A 16,417-nucleotide genomic window follows, 5' to 3' on the forward strand; every position below is an offset into this window, starting at 1 on the left:
CTTTTGGCCGATTGAATTTAAATACGTGTGTGTTAAACTTAAAGCGAGAGCTTTGAAACAACTAGCCCTGTAAAATGTTGAAAATACCGAGTGGTGCAAATTCCTTTTTTAATCACTTAAATATTCGCTTAAAGACAAAATTCGTCCCGAGTATTCGTTAAAAGGAGAAGAAAACAAACGTAAATTAGCTTGTCCAATGTCAATTTGGAAACTGATTTTACCAACAATATATCATTGTTATCTAATGTCTACAAACAAAGTAGGCAAAGCTTCCGACGTAGACTGGCCAGCTGCTGTTTGGCATTGACGGCAAGACGCTCTGACTGACCCTCGCGTCGGCAAGCTTTTTTCAATATCGATCCGACGTTGGCCGGTACACGGTCCCGCCGACGTCGTTGCTTCGGACGTGTCGACAGTATCATTATCCCGCCGTCGTCGTTAAGATATACCGTAGACGTATGGACGTCACAGCACCGACGTATAGGCATATGACGGCAAGACTTATAATGACCAACGTCGGCAAGACGTTCTTAGACCGACGGCCTTTTAAAGGGCGTCGGTGCGACGTATGTGAGACTAACTTGGACCGACCCGACCATTTACCGACTTTGCCGACTGATCGTCGACCAAAACCGACGTCGGGCCAACGTCAGTGTGCTACCTGGGAGTCCATTGCATAGTGTTCAAAATGTGTGCAACAATCAGCTGCATCTTTCGATGCATCTCATTTTTTTAGTCGTTCCTTAAATACTGCGTGAAACATCATTAATTTTTTCTTGCATTTTAACCAAAGGTTTACATGGATAAAACAAAGTACATGTAGGTCAAGCAACTAGTTCGGGCCTTCAAAGGGGAATTCCTTTATACTTGATGTTATTGAAATAACTCTCAGTCAACAGCCTGTGTGTGTGTATGTTGTTGATGTTGGGGTGTTTTTTTTTCACCTCAAGCTTCCGCGACTATTCATTTTTTCCCCCCTCAAAAGTTCTTGATCGAGTTCCTTCCGCATACCGCTCAACCATCAACCACAAATTAAACTGTGAGACATAATAAACAAAAAAGAAGGAAAGAAGGAAAAATGTTGGTTTGCTCAGTACAAAAGGGCTTATATTTGCAGTATGGCGGAAAAGTAATCCCAGTGGCCCGTTCGTGCCGTGTTTTACAAAGTATGAAACTTCTACAAAATGTCCTTTGATTTCCGCATTCCCAATCGTCTCCTCAGTTTTCCTATAATATTGTCATGCATGTGGTGTATACCATGGCCGGATGTGGCCCATTCAATGGCGCTGTGAACAGGTAATCCTACACAATAGCACTGCCCGGCTTACAATCGACAGTGAGTCAGAGACACACAGGATAGTTGTTAAGTCTTGCACCAGGAACTAGCGCAATGTACACTATGAAAGCACTCAAGTTAAATTTGACTATTAGCCACTAAAGTCTGTGTAGTAACCATTTACAACTCTGTCAGGGCTGGCCCTGAAAGCAAGTCCAATATCACGTTATCAGCTTGAACTGGTTTAGCCTTTAGTCAAGTACCACGCACTTACCCGGACACGTGACGCACAACGGATGCTGACACGTAAAAAGACTAGCACGAGCGGCAAAGCCGCGAGGGCCTTTACCATCTCGTGGAGAACGCTTATGTTTTTCTTTACATTTGTCTACCGATTTGGTAGACATGCATAATGCATTACCCGTTGTGAATTGACCAATGAAAATGCAGAATTACTAACGTAAATCAGCCGTCGTCTGGCGCCAGACAGCACGCGCGCCATGGCGCGCTTGCTGTTGCTGGTAACCGCAAACCACCGTTAGATGATTGCTTTATACTGCTTGATGTATATTACGTGAATAAATGAATAAGTGATTAGTTCCACGAGATAGTAAAGGCCGTCGCGGCTCCGCCGCTCGTGCTAGTCTTTTTACGTGCCATCATCCGGGATGCGTAATTACGTGTCTGGATGATCCGGGTATAGGCGCGTGGGACTTGACTAAAGGCTAGAACTGGTTTGGAAATACAACAAAGAAAATCGTTAGAGTTGACAAAGTTCGCTGCCACATCTTTTGCGCTCACTTGGTTGGGAGCATAAAAAATGTAATGATGGGATGAATTTTTTTCCATCGATGTATTTACGTGTCCAATGATGGAGCTGTAAAACAAATTGTCATTTTTATTGGTACTGAAGCGTGAAATTCCAGGACCCGTTTGAATGTTGGCAAAACCAGTCCCATGGTTGCTTTTGTTCACTTGATAAAAGGACCCGCACACTTATTATTGTTTCGATTTGACGTGACGTACCATTTATTTTCCACTGCCAATTACATACAAACAGCCAGGGCGCCAGCTGTTCTATTTCCTGTTCGCGACGAAGTCTGCCAGACGTTTTCTCGTCGAATATATAGCCGTCTGTCCGAACTGCGCACGAACCATATCGTAGATTGGGAGTGAGAAAGTAACATTCTGATAAACGTGACTGAAAAAAGGTCCGTTAGATTGTTCGACGTCAGGTTTAGCTTGTTCGACATCTAGAATGGATGCCGGAAAAGGAGTGAACACATACCTGTTGATGGTATTCGCTTTTCTGTTGGTTTTGATCGCCAAGTTTCCAGTCAAAGCTCAAACTGAAGGTAAGCCTCTTTTCGTAAAATATAGTATAAAACACACTAGCGTTATTATTGTTGAATACGATGAATTGGCCAACGCCAACCTCTTTAATTGGGGTCTCAGTATGGATAACTGTTGCCGTGCCACATTTTGAGACTGTAGCTTTATCGACAATTGGGATTTTCGACTGAAATATTTTGGCGGGAACTGTATTGAAGAGTTGTGTGGTTCTGAGAAGAACCAGTTGATTGTTTAACTCGACGTTTCGAACAGTATGCGCTGTTCACCATCAGCAGGCTGCCGGACTCTTGCTGGTGGAGTAAGTGGATGCTGCGTTTAGTAGTCCGTCGAGGCGGGAGATTCTGAAACACGATGCTAAGTTCGGTGGACGTAAGGGACTTAAGGCGGGATAACATATTGAAGAGGATATAACTTAACCAAGAAGTTTTGGAGCATTTTAATCGATAAGAAAGTGTTATGGGATTTTGTTAACTTTGATAACACAAGAGAACAGATGCGACTTGTTTTGAGAAGGATGAATTTATTAGGCCTATAGACGTGCAGAAAAAGGGGCGAAAGTAGGCGTGGAACTTGAGCACTGCACATATACGGGGGGATTTCCCAATTGAAAGGTACCGGTATTTGTACATTATTGTAACTGTCGGCTTCCCAAACATTTCATCGTTTGAAGTATGAACATGTCATTGTTTGAAGTATTGTTTGAAGTGTTAATTTCATTGTTTGAAGTGTTCATTTCATTGTTTGAAGTATTGTTTGAAGTGTTCATTTCATTGGTTTCATTGTGAAAATGTAATATGTTTCCGCATAAAAAAAGTATCGCACCGTACCAGTGCACTTTGTACCTATTTGTGCATTATAAGGAAAACAGATAAGTTAATGCTCTAGCGTTATGTTCTTTAATTCAAGGTAATTTAAACATTAAGTTAACTACATTCATTAGTGAAACTTGTTAAGAATACTGCCCACAGTAACTTTGTATCGAAAAAAAACAAAAGGAAAACCAGAGAAAACATCGCAGGGAAGAAAACTAGAACAGAGGGTGGAAACCAACCAAATGTTGATTCATCAGAACTCAGCTCTTTTTGATAAAAATGTCCATCCGTTTCTAGGTTGGGCAAAGATTTTTTGATTTTTGTTTTCAATTTGGTTGGTCTTAAATATTGCTTGAACATCCTTTTATTGCCTGAACATCCTCACGCTTCACCGCTTGCATCCCCAGGCCTCGGTTACCCTCGGTTTGCATCCCTCTCACGCCTCACTGCTTCCAGGCACCGTGATAACCTTACTCATGGTGTTTTCTCTTCAATTAAACTTACCCCCCCCCCCCCGCCAAAAAAAAAGCTTTTGATGAAAATGGACACGGCTTCGAACCACAGATCTTACGATCCATGGGTCGGTCCGCTATCCACTTGGCCACTGTGGCAGCTCGACGAAAGCCGTTCTTTGAAATGCTTTAATGTACATGCATGACTGAGTGATATAATGGGTGACGACATTGTTATTTTCTTATGAATAAACATCGAACTAGCTGAATATTTACGATCATTGACGATGTGTGCTGCAAATTTAAAAAAATGGCCTGAACATGGGCAGCTTGTACGCCGGTTATAGTGCGCCCTCATGGCGTTAATCTCCTTTCAACCTCTCAAGCTTACATCGTTTCCCCAATAAGAGCCGAACCAGCGAATGGGGTGACGGTCAAACACATTAATTCCCTTGCTTTCATTTTGGGTGCGGTTTTGATGTTGTTCTCGTTTTTGACTTAATATTCATGAAGATATGTGAATAATTATATACTTTTTTGTCACAGATGATCCCTGCATTAGTAACCCCTGCTGGAATGGAGGAAGTTGTGTTAATTCTTCAACCGATTTTAGTTGTATTTGTGCCCCTGAATTCATCGGATTATTCTGTGAATCGCAGAGCCGTAAGTACAGGACTGTAAGCTTGGGGTGGGGTGGGGCTTTCAGAGCGGTGTTTCGAATGAATCCACCAGTGTTGTAGGTCTCGAGACCAGTCTCGGTCTCGAAACCGGTCTCGAGACCACTTTTTGCTGGTCTCGGTCTCGGTCTCGGTCTCGGAAGCTGTGGTCTCGGTCTTGGTCTCGGTCTCGGTCCCCTTTGGTCTCGATATTTTGGCCGGTCTCGGGTCGAGACCGGCAATATGTAGCTTTTATAGCTCGATCGATTACTTTGTGTTCACTTCGTTCAGTACCGTTGTTATCTAAAACATTTGCTAGCCCGTAGATCAAGCTTGTTATATATCGCGGTCGGTTTGGACTCGACTGCACGTTGAAAAGTCCCCAAAGTACATGTTAAACTGCAGCAGTACCAGTCACCCGAACGATTTGGAACAAGTTCGGCATTTATCTGTTGAGTCGGCCACATAAAGCAAAGTATAAACTTGTAACAATTTATGCAATAAGGGTCAACCATTTTCGGGGATTGTGTAGTTTAGCCCACCCCTGTGGGCGTAATCACTTGCATTTCGTATTCTGATAATAGATGAGGTGCTTCAAATTAGTTATATTTTTGACCCCACACAATGTTCTCTTTCATTTGGGACAGTATTTTGAAGGAAAAGTAAATTTTTCCACCTGATTTTCCAGCTTTGAACTCACACACTCTTACCAGTTACCACTCAGTGTTGCCATGAGAGTGTATGATGAGACCCCATTTTCTGGCTGCTCATTTTAAAGTACCCCATTATTCCTCAAAAATTAAAAATCCCGTTCAGAAAAAAATTAAAAATCCATATCTGGCACATTCTGGCTACCACCTCGCAACTTGTGGGTCTACATGTACAAGTCCACATTCTATGACAAAAAAATAAAAATTAATTCAACATTTTCTAGCTCCCATTTTTTAAAATCAAGTACACAAGTCTTGTTAGAAGTTAAGTCCTAAATTTATTTTAGGAAAAAAAAGGCAATGTAAAATTAAAATTGCGTCTTTAAATATCCCTTAGAAGTCATAGCTGAAACCAAGGGGGCGACTGTGGAGTTTAGGATCCGAGTTCCTATAACAGATGAAACATCTACCTTCAACTTTTTACTTTCGTCAAGATTTGGTGCAGACAACATACCAAAGCCCATATTTCTTAAGTGTAACTACTTTTTGCTCAAGTAAGGTGTCATGTATCAATTTGTCAACATTGCCACTGGTCAAAATTTTGGTCTGTATTCTTTGTGAGTAGAAAGGTTACATTTTCAACTATAATAACGTGTCTTGTTTTTTTTATATTTCGACTATTGTTATTTATTATCAGCGGTCTTGGTCTCGGTCTCGGTCTCGAACCATATTGGTCTCGGTCTCGAATCTTCAGGTCTCGGTCTTGGTCTCGGTCTCGGACTATCCGGTCTCGACTACAACACTGGAATCCACCCCCATGCTCTGTAAATGTGATGAGTTGCACGACGTTTAATATGCACTTCGTGATAATGTGGGCAAGACACATTGCAACTCATTGCTTCGCCCGTCCAGGAGTAAATTGGTATCTGTGAGCAGAGTTTGTGTGTGTGTTTGATTTAGTCAGTGGTGTATATATATCAGCATCGAGCTTAGATGGTCCTTGGAACATTTTTAATTGGCCTTAATACGATCAGGGATAATAATAATGTTCTTTGTTTTTCCTTGATTTCCTTTAGATCCTCATGACTTGGTCTTTGTGACCGATCAGAATCCTCCAGGGATTTATATCGCACCCACAGACACCTTCAACTTCACTCTCATCCCGGGTTTAGACGGTAGCCATGACAACATACGTCAACCACGCGCCATCGACTACGACCCAGTAGAGCGCATGGTGTATTGGACTGATGACACCTTGTCGTCTATAAATCGTGCCTTTTTGGACGGGAGTGGAGTGGAAGTTCTCTTTGGGGATCGACCATGTGAGCCAGTTTTGCGTCATTGTGTGTCTGTGCTGGTCCCAGTGGGCCAACCTATTGCTCTCTTTTGTGCCTAGTGGCTGGCTGGCTGGCTGGTTGGCCCGCGGACTGTAACTTGTGACCTGGGCAGTGCTATCGTATATGATTAACCCTGTCTTGCCAATTGTGTAGATCAATTAAATATAATTTGTCTACTCTGGAACCATACAGCTTTAATGTACTTGCCTGGTCTTGTTTCCTATCGATTTAGAAGGTTTTCTTGCCATTTCTTTTTAGATTCTTTTGGTTTGACTCTTGACGTAGAGAATCGTGTGATGTATTGGACGGATTCTGGCAGTGATCTGATCGAGAGAGCTACTTTGGACGGTCGAGAACGATCAGTGGTTCTCAACTTGCAAAATGCTTCCCTCGCATATGTAAATCCAATAGCGATCGTAGTCGACCCTGCTAACAGGTACATTCATGAGGTTTACCATACCATTGGAGCATTTCAGATTTTGCTATGGCCGCCATATAACCTTTGTGATAATGGGCGACTGATTCCCTGACTACTGCTTCATTTTACTGTGTTTGTCTTGCAGTCATTTGTACTGGACAGACTGGGGTATCGAACCAAAGATTGAACGATCTGGCACAAACGGCTCAGGTCGTCGCGTACTCATCGACACTTCGCTAAAGTGGCCGTATGGTTTAGCCCTTGATCTGGAGGGTAAACTTTGCCTGTGTCTTCCTTCATTTGTGTTTTTGTTAATTGCCATATCAGAAACAAATCCCTTGTTGGACTTGATAGACTATGTACATAACGATTTCCCAAGTTATAAAAAAGGCATAACGATTTCCCCAGTTATAAAAAAGTTGAACGAATGTGACATTGCATGGTTTCCTGGTTGATTTTATAGGATGATTATTGAAGGAAGGCAGTAGCAAAAGTGCAAACGGTTTGGATCTGTGTGAATTGCATATATACATGTACATGTAGAAGCAACCTCGTCCCCAGCGCTTACTTTATTTCCAACCTCGTTTCCAATAGTAAGCCCTGGATAAGAAACTTTTTTTCTGTATCCTGATTCGATACCACAATTGGTTAGTAATGGATTTATATCGTGTACTTGGTATTTCCAACGTGCATTACGTGTTTTCACAATATTAATGTAATTATAACGTCCCTGCCTTCTCAAAAATACTCTTTTCCTTTCCATTTGCCCATATTAATATGAAATGTGATGAAATATGAAATGTTGCATATTGGCGGGATAAGATTGTAACATTTTAACTTCGAAAGCAATCGTGTTTTCGTAACTCACGGCGCGACGAATTATTGTGTTTTTACCTAAGACACCGCATACAAAAACAAACGCTAATGTAACGTACAGGCAGGCACCAGACTATTCTTCATTTGCATACGTGTGCACAAATTTAGCCCATGCAAATGATCCAGTACCAGGGTAAGAGAGCAGGTAGTGGTACTGGTGGGTGCGTACTGCTCGACACCCTGGGGACGAGGTTGATAAAGAAGCAATGCCCCTCTTCCCCTCCTCCCCCCCCCCCAAAAAAAATAAAATAATAATAATAAAAAATGATAATAATTATTACGGGAAATGGTTCATTATTTTGGGAGACGTTCCCATAGACTTGTGCACAAAATCTTTCAAACTTCAATGTGCCCTAACCTAATATTCCCTTGTCCTTTTTCCACGAATTTCGGTATGTTTACTAATTAGACCACGAGCAACAGATATAACCTAACCTATAACCTAATTTAATGTCTCCCTAATGTCACAATTTTGACCGATGTCTCCCATCGTGCGAAGAAATTACGATAATGGTGTCTCCTTAATGTTACCATTACACTAATAATAATAATAATAATAAAAATAGCAGATGCAGATTAATGATATTACTTTGATATGACTCCTTGTTCTTCAGGGGGAAGGCTGTACTGGTGTGATGCTTGGACCGACCGCATTGAATACTCGGATCTGTTGGGCCAGAATCGGACTGTTCTTGTCGACCGCACAAGTTTCAACATGCATGCGTATGATCTCTTCGTCTACTATGACTTTATCTACTGGACCGACAAGATGTCATCCACCATTAAGCGTACGCGTGTTGAGGCTTCGGGAAGGCTTTTGGGGAATCATGGCACAGAAAGTTTTACCGAACCTTTTGGAATTCACATATTTAAATGTAATTAATCCATTAGCACTTGTTTTACATTGTCGTAAACTGTATGCTTATATAGCGCTTTCTATTGTGCAGGGTGAGTCGAAAAGAAAGTTGATCCGGATTAAATATTTTGTTTCCTAAAAAGCAATCAAATTTGATACACCAACGAAGTATGTCTTAAAAAAGCATGTTCTTCCACTCATCTGAAAAAAAAATTCTAAAATTAATCCTTCCCATTTGAAGTTATACATGTTTTACTGAAAGAACCCATTTAAAGCTGTCCATGGAATACCATAGGAAGCTATTGAGCTGAGTGACGATTATACAAAAAAAAACACACACACACAAACATTCAAATACAAATGAGATTTTAATGATTGAAATCGGACTGAACCATTATTTTTACTGTCAGATTTTGTGTTATGATGAACAAGTCAACTCTTTTTCCCCCTGAAATTATTGAATGTCTTAGATAATAAACCGATGTTCAGTGGTTGCCCTGGTGACGTCATCATCCCTGCCATGCCATCGTCCAATGAAGTGGCTTACAGCTGGCCTCCACCTCTCATCTCGGACAATTCTGGTCGTGTGGATGTCTCGTTCAGTTGCCAAGCAACCAAAGTTTTCAAATGTAACCGAACTGGCAGTGGGGTCTTCACAGTTGGTGTTACTACAGTGATCTACAACGCTACAGATACATCTGGCAACCATGTCACGTGTCTTTTTAAAGTCACCGTCACAGGTTCGTCCACAGTTAGCTTGTTCGCTTTTCCACGTATCTTTGAAGACATCATTAGTTTTTGTTTTCTTCTTCTTCTTCTTCTTCTTTTGGAGGGGGGTCCATGAGCAATGGGCACCATTTTAAACCCATACAGTTGCTCTGTATACGCAAGAAATTATTATGGTATATAACAATATCTCTTCATATATTTTTTTTATTGAATATTTAGTGGTGGATCTAGTGTGCCCAGCAAATTTCACAGTCGATGCGGAGCCAGGTCTCACCAAAACCAGCGTGGACTGGATGGAACCGGTTGTAACTGGATGGGATGGACCAACCAACTTCACCTCAAGCTTCAGTCCCGGCGATGAACTCCAGATAGGTAGCAATGATGTCGACTACCAGCAGCGGTTTGAGTACGGCCTGATTCTGAACTGCTCATTTTCGGTTCAGGTTATCGGTGAGTAAGATTTTGTTTGTTTTGTTTCTCTGTTTTTTACCCATATGTTAATTAAAAATGAAGCACTTATATATGATTAAAAAATACCATGCACAAGTCACACTATTTGCAATTTGCGTGTGACCTCAATAATGACCTATATTCTTGCGGTTGCTAGATGAGTCCACAGAAAGGAAATAGAAAAGGACTCGAAAAGACACAATTAAAAAACGATCTTAAGTTGCTTTGTTCCGTTTGTAACATATATATTATTTTACAATACTAAATGAATATTTCAAGTTTGTATAATTTGTTGTCTTTTAGTGCATTGTTGCCTTTTAGGAGTAGAAAGAGATATAGGCTAAGTGATCTTTTGTTGCTTTGTTCAGTATGTCATTGGCTTTGATAGAAATATTACATGCATATTTCAAGTTGGTGTTTTTGTCATTTAAGGTTTTTGTCCAGCCAGCACCACGAATGATGCTCTTCATGGCCGGTTGATGTGGCTTGCAACAAGAAGAGGCACAACTGCAGAATCGTTCGAGAGATGCCCGCTCATGACATCAAAAGGTGAGACGACAATTAATTGTGAAGCTAATAATAATAATATAATAGTTTGGAGGCTAATACTTGCAGCAGAAGCAGGTGAGCATAACGTTTCCAAGTAAACTGTCATTGTGAAAGAGAAATATATATTTAAACAGAATTGGTTTAATTTACTCTTCTAGAATTTGAAGGTTAAAGTGTGATAGGATGTTCCTTTTTTATTAGATTTAAAAAAAAAAATTCACTTTGGATAATTATGTTGGTTAAATTTGGATACAGCTGGGGATCCGTTAGCTGTTCGCAACTGCTCCGTTGTACCTCCGCCGGACTATTTCCAGTGGGGAGACCACGTACCTCGCGGTTGCGGAGAAGAAAGAAACAATCTAACTCTGGATCAAGTCAAAGATGTAAGCTTTGAAGTTCAGACCTTGAGAATGTAAAGTGGAATGGGTTATAACCGATAATGTAAAAAAAATTGACCGATAGTGTAGTAACATTTGCTACATGCATCATTCAACTTTTGTTACATTATCGGTTAGTGATGCAGTATCGGTCAATTGTTGTTACATTATCGGTTGGTGATACCTTATCCGTTGGTAACTACATTAACAGTTGTAACAGGCTTCCTTGACGCCCAAGGTTCTATTGTTATTCATGACGCAATGTTGGCAGCTATTACAGATTGAGATTCAATGTGTAATGTTGTTGTTCAATCAGTATGTCCGACGTAATTCTATTCATGTTGAATTCTTTTCTGAGTTGACTGAAAGGGTCCATTGAGAAACTGAGTAAATGTATCTTCTGCATCTGGCAGGTAAACGTCAGTCTAGGGAACGTAAAAGAAGTGGCTGAGTTTCTGGCCAATCAGACGTCAGAGTCAACTGAAAGTGCAGAAAATGTCGAAGCGGTCTCCACCATTTTGATGAACATTGTCGGGGCAGGATCAGGAGATCGTGAGGTAGCTTATAAACAAAATGTGTTAAACTAAAAAGTTGCAATTTGTGGAAACCGAGGAGCGAATAGATCTTAACAAAAGTGACATTTCACCGATTTCAGGTTGTGGCTTTATAAGATGGCAAACTTCTCAATACTGCAATTGATTTTGTCTCAGCTTTTTAGGGTTTCTAGTTGGGACATAGGCAACTGTGTAAAATTGACTTGCAAAGGACACTCATGCACATCTGACTGAGATGCATTTTCACAAAACAGGCAAAAGGTCAAGGAAAGTAGAGTTTTATTAGCATTACTCAAAAGTTCCATGGATGCTTTAGATACTATTAAGCGATTGTCCGATTGATGTAGCCGGGAACTGGTGTGGAATTGTTGATCAGTTAGTGCTTTATGCAAATTTCACGTACCAGCTTGTATTATTGATGAGCACCATGTGATGATGGTTTAGGCAATCAGAATAAAGAATCAGCAAAGAGTCTGTTATAAGGAAACTATTGACAAAGCATTTGCAGCAGAATTTCCAACAATCTTTTACTGTTACTTCACTGATGGCACACATGCTGTCTGCTCATACTTGAACAAACATCCAAAGTAAACTGTGTACTAGAAGATGCACAAAATGTTGCACTGAACGTAATCCTGTAAGTCGTCATAATAGGTAGTTCAAATAGTAACCTAACTGTTAAGCTTTTTGAAATGAGATGGTTGCTAGTGAACATGGTGAACAGTGCCTTCTAAGGCCAACCAAAATGTCTTATTGTGGAATTCGAGTATTTATAAATTTTCTTGAAGGTAACAGAGTTGGTGATACAGACGGTAAGCAATGTCATCATGAGTACCAGCCAGACTCCAGACTCCCAGACTCCTGAGGTCAATGCTGGCAGCTCCTCAGCCATCGTTCAGTCTGTTGAGGCTCAAGTTTCCTTGACTCTGAGACAAGAGGGTCCGGTCAGTATACAGCAGGACACCATCCACATTGAGGCGGTCAGTCTGGACCCAATGCTGGTTAGCAACGGACTCACCTTCGTGTCTGCTCCGGAGCAGGAGTCCGGACAGTCTTCACCACAAGAGGGCAGCCTTGTCGGCACTAAGGTCACGACCTTGGTGAATACCAGTGACGAGGTGCCTCAAGATGTGATAGCTTCAATCCGGTTACCAGTTAGCATTTTCAGCAGTGGTAAGAATGATTTTCAAAAGAGACACATTTGATCCAGACGTTTTGCTCATTAAAAAAAATGGGTTTACTTTGTGTCTTGATACGTTTTTGTTTCATCTGCATCCCCTGCTAGCTTGACTTGTGAATTGCGCCGATATAACTTTGCTAGCTGACGCCTTCGACAAACTTAAAAGATGCTAAGATAAGGTGAGTCTGTCTTAAGTCTTTTTCTGACCTCACTGATGAATACTTTTTTCTGACGTCGCTGATACCTTTTAGATATCAGTTCCCAGCCGCTGCGGGCGAGTTTCATTGTCTACGCTGATGACACCTTGTTCAAGTCAGCTCTTATCAATGGCTCCCAAGGAAAGAACGGTTCGAGCCTCCGGGCTGCGGGGACTGTCGTCTCACTGACTGTGGAAGACATTAAGTTGGTAAACCTCACCGAACCAGTGGTCATCCAATTCAAGGTATACTTGTCTTCATAAAGCAATTGTTGAGTTCCCTATCTGGGAATCCAGTCCATCATAGACAATAATAGATCCTAGATAATAACATTCTAATTTCGTAGTTGTGTAGGTTGCAGTATATAATGCTGAGTACTCACAGTTATAGTACAGGCTTATTTTCTTTTTTATTGTTGTTGAGTTTACAGTCCAACGTTGTATCTTATGGTCAAACAGGCACCATCCATTGAAACGGAGCGAAATAGAACCACCCAGTGCGTCTTCTGGGATTTTGATCTGAATGACGGAGTCGGCGATTGGTCAGAGGCGGGTTGCTTGCTGGCGACAGAGAGCGATAATACAGTGTCCTGTAACTGCAGTCATGCGACCAACTTTGCCATTCTTGTGGTACGTTTCTTAACTGAAATACTGTATTTTCCTAGGCTTGTCTTAGAGGTCCTTTGAGGTTCCATTTATAAAGTAAGTTGGGGAAACTAAATATTGTGTGCATTTAACACAAATCCATATATCGTCCCAGAGACCAAAAAATTCACCATGTTTGAAATCCTTGGAAGAGAATAAACACAATGATTGTTGGTTTCCTGCAGAGTGAAGTACTTTCAGAATTCAGTTTGGTTCTCCCAAAATAAATTTGGAGAGTAAGGGTTAAAGTGACAAATCATGGGATAATTTTTTTCAGAAGAAAATGAAAGAGATAGTCTGAATTTTGTTTAGTTCAGATAATACGTTTACTCTTTCAACTTTTAAGTGCTAAGGGAAACACTAAATGGTATGTTGATTCAAGATTTCTCTTCATTTACTGTTCTTCCTTTATCAAGGATGTCCGAGGACAGAAGGACGAACCAGATGATCCATTCCAGAAGGCACTGGAAATTATTAGCCAAGTTGGTTGTGTCCTCTCCATCATTGCACTGGGCATCACCTTGACTGCGTATCTTGCTATCAAGTAAGAACCTCTGTCAATCGATCTAAGAGCTGAAGGATAAGAAAGCTGAATTGTTAGAGCACCAGGTTCTTTTTATGGTTGCATGTTCAAATCCCACCTTCGTCTATTTCGTAGTTAAAATGTGTATCAATTAATTAATGTTCTTAAATCAGGTCAGACTATTGGCCATGTGTACGTGGCATGGGTGGCTAGAGCTTAAAGCGCTTGCCTCTCACCACTAAGGCCTGGGTTCGATTCCCGTCCCTGATCATACGTAAATAGAGTTGTTCGTTGATTCTCTCTTGTGCCACGAGTTTTTCTCTGGATCCTCCAGTTTTCTTGCCTCTCGCAGAGAAAAACAACAGTTTCGATCTCTGGTTGTGCTCCGTGGTCAGCCATGGGTTGTATGGTGGCTGCCTTAGGCACCTTTTATGCATGCTGTCGGTTCGACCAACACGTTGAAGCCGCGTCCTTTGCAATTCAGCTTCTTATCGTCTTAAATCCGTTCATCCTTGCATTAATCCGGGCATAACATTTTGTAGTTCGTAGCAAAAATGCCACATGTGCACAGAGCCTTTTACATGATTCCCATGCCTAGATTTTGTTCCACACTAGTTATCCAACAATGTAAGCGTTTTCTGTAACCATAGGAAACTGCGAAATGGCAAATCTCGTCAGATCTTCATCTATTTCTGCTTCTCCTTGCTGATGTTGTACATCGTGTTCCTTGCCGGCGTCGATAACGCAAGGGTAAGTGTGAATTTGGCACTAGAGGCATGGTCATTCAATCAGTTTGCTGATTGTTATATTTGTATTCTTTTTTTGGGGGGGGGGGGTAAAGTGATGTTCCATATTTGTTATGGTGTATAATTGTAAAGTAATTTTCTGGTTGCTGAAAAACAAAATCACCTATTGAAGGTTTTAATTACAGGGTACTGGAGATGGCTGTGTGTTTGTGGCTGCTTTACTCCACTACTTGACTCTGTCCACTATGACGTGGATGGCCGTTGAAGCCAGGAACATGTACGTCAGTACGGTGAAGGTGTTCCCAGAAGACGCGCCTCGATACATGCTCAAGGCTTGCCTCATCGCTTGGGGTGAGTTTATTACAATTTCTTCGGCATAATTTAATACAAGCCTATTTGAAAAGGCTAATACATGACTCACCACGAATGACGTACCTTGGCAGATGTTAACATTATCTCAATATACTGTTTTCCAGGATCTCCACTGATTGTTCTAACGATCACCTTGGCTGCAGCAACTGATCACTACAGAAACGAGCATTAGTAAGTAAAACAAATCACAAAATAGCCATCTTCTCTCCATTCTTAAAGAAGATGTTTTATCTCTTACTGTTTTCCGTGTATCTCCTTTCAGCTGCTTCCTTGAGCCTGGTCTTGTGCTGTACCTTGGCCTCCTTGCTCCCATTGGTCTCATCCTCCTCCATAACATCATCACTTTCATCTTGGTCATGCGCAGTCTCCTGAAGGTCAGATAGGCATCTCGCTCCCAGCAGATCTCCAAACGCCTCCAGAATGCCGTGGCAATCTCCGCCCTCATGGGCGTGACCTGGAGTTTTGGTTTCCTGGCCATCGAGGAAGCAACTTTTACCTTCCAGCTCATCTTCTCTTTGGCCAACTCCTTGCAGGTAAATCAGGGGGAGGAAGGCAAGCCTATAGTAAATCTAGTCCCAGACTCTAGTAAATCTAGTCCCAGGCTTGATTTAACTGATTCAGAATGGTTATTACTACAATACCCAATGGGTCGGATTTGGCCCATTTATGGGCCTAAAGGGATAGTCCTATACGACAGCACTGCCCAGTACACAAGCTACAGTCAGTCAATAAGTTAGTCAGTGAGTCAGTTAGTGATTGAGAATACTTGTTGTACATAGATGACACTATGATAGTCTAGTCATCTCGATCTTGCAAAAATTGCCTGATTGTGAAGTCTACGGTTAAGCTTGTTGAATTTTACAGAGCACAAACTGGAGAATCCTATCTCAGGCATTGTTAAATATCTGCTTGTTTTCTTTTCAGGGCGTGCTTGTGTTTCTCATGTTCTGCGCTCGACGTGAGGAGGTCCGCGACGCCCTTGCACCGTACACGAAGCGCATCTGCTGCGGCAGGGAGTTGCACATGCCAAAGCGGTCATACGACGTGGCCTTGGTTTCAAGCACTGCATCTCCATCCATCACTTCCCCTTCTAGCAGTGTCGTTACCAAATTTGACGTGTCTGCTTCTGACTTCCAGGAGGGCGTGGTAGTCCTCAAGTATAAGACATATGACCAAGACATCTGAATGTTTTCCTTGGGAAAGTGAGGGGACTAATTACACTTACATTAAATTTCATTGTTGACAAAATGCAGGATTGAAGAACGCCATATCAACTATCCGGTTCGTTAGTAAAAACGTCACGCACGCGCGTGCGCCATTACTCGCGCCCATTTGATAAACACTCAAGTTGCGTTAGCTTCCGGTTCCAATGGTTCCAATGCTACTTAATGGCAAGTGGGCGTGGTTTAA

General features: G+C 41.6%; 1 pseudogene; it reads left to right on the forward strand.

Annotated features, from left to right (window-relative positions):
* The first annotated feature begins 2,534 nt into the window (after positions 1 to 2,534).
* On the forward strand, positions 2,535 to 16,192 carry LOC119728052 (annotated as a pseudogene).
* Positions 16,193 to 16,417: the final 225 nt, after the last annotated feature.

The sequence above is a fragment of the Patiria miniata genome, unplaced genomic scaffold (assembly GCF_015706575.1).
Source record: "Patiria miniata isolate m_02_andy unplaced genomic scaffold, ASM1570657v1 HiC_scaffold_20, whole genome shotgun sequence".
NCBI lineage: Eukaryota > Metazoa > Echinodermata > Asteroidea > Valvatida > Asterinidae > Patiria > Patiria miniata.